At 56.9% G+C, this 843-nt stretch overlaps 1 protein-coding gene across 1 annotated transcript in view; it reads left to right on the top strand.

Annotated features, from left to right (window-relative positions):
- The first annotated feature begins 594 nt into the window (after positions 1-594).
- AHCYL1 (adenosylhomocysteinase like 1) overlaps positions 595-843 on the top strand; it is a 23,888-nt gene continuing 23,639 nt past the window's right edge. Inside the window, exon 1 of the mRNA XM_008638003.2 lies at positions 595-801. The gene's annotated coding sequence lies outside the window, so the exon portion shown is untranslated. The remainder of the gene's footprint in view (positions 802-843) is intronic.

The raw sequence follows: 843 nt of genomic DNA, 5'->3' as shown, positions 1-843 counted from the left end.
CAGGGATTTGTTTAAAGTGAAAAAACAGCAGGAGGTAAGAGATTAAGAGATTAAATACGATCAACTCCAGGTTGAAGTAGGAGCTGACTCAGTGGAGGTGAAAGGAGGAATGGGGTGGTTTTCCCCCAAGAGTTGGGATTTCCTGTCTCTGCTGGAGCTCTGTTTTCACTGCAGCTCGTGGGAATTTGGCTGTCAACAGAATAACCCCAGTTTGGTCTGAGCGAGGTGGTTCTTTGGCCAGGAGTGGTTTGCAGGCAGAGGTGAGCAATGCCGAGTTTTCCACCTTCTCCAGCCACTGCTGTGGTGTTGCTGGGGAAGGCTGGGAATGCTGAGGCTTGTGGCTTACCCAGGTTAAGTGAACATGGATGTGGAGATGATGATGGGAGAGCTCAAGGGCAGGCTGTGCTCTTCCGGATCCTTGTGTGCCATCACTGCTGCTTCTGGGCATCTGCTCTCCTGCCTCCCTGGAGGCTGCAGGTGCCCTTGGCAGCAGTTGCTTTCCCAATCCACGTCAGCCGGTCGGCGGAGCCTTAAACTCCCAGCCGAGCCGAGCTGTGGGTGCCCTGGAGTGGGAAGGACACAGCAAGTGCCACTGTGCTTGTGACAGGGCAGGGGGCTTGGCACGTGGTGTCCCTGTCTGTCACCTCACCCCTCTGTGTCCTTGTCCCGCTGGCATCAGTGTCTGTGGGGCTCCTCCACACCTGGGTGCTGGCAGACAGATGGATGCTGCAGACAGATCTTTCTCCTGCAGCATTCCTGGGCTCTGAGATGGGCTGAAGCCTCCGGTTTCGTTCTGGGGAGGTGAGTTGGGTGGCAGCTGCGTGCCCCACGCAGGCGGGGCTG

Source organism: Corvus brachyrhynchos, unplaced genomic scaffold (assembly GCF_000691975.1).
Source record: "Corvus brachyrhynchos isolate BGI_N302 unplaced genomic scaffold, ASM69197v1 scaffold67, whole genome shotgun sequence".
In the NCBI taxonomy this organism is placed as follows: Eukaryota; Metazoa; Chordata; class Aves; order Passeriformes; family Corvidae; genus Corvus; species Corvus brachyrhynchos.
This window is presented reverse-complemented; position numbering and strand designations above follow the sequence as displayed.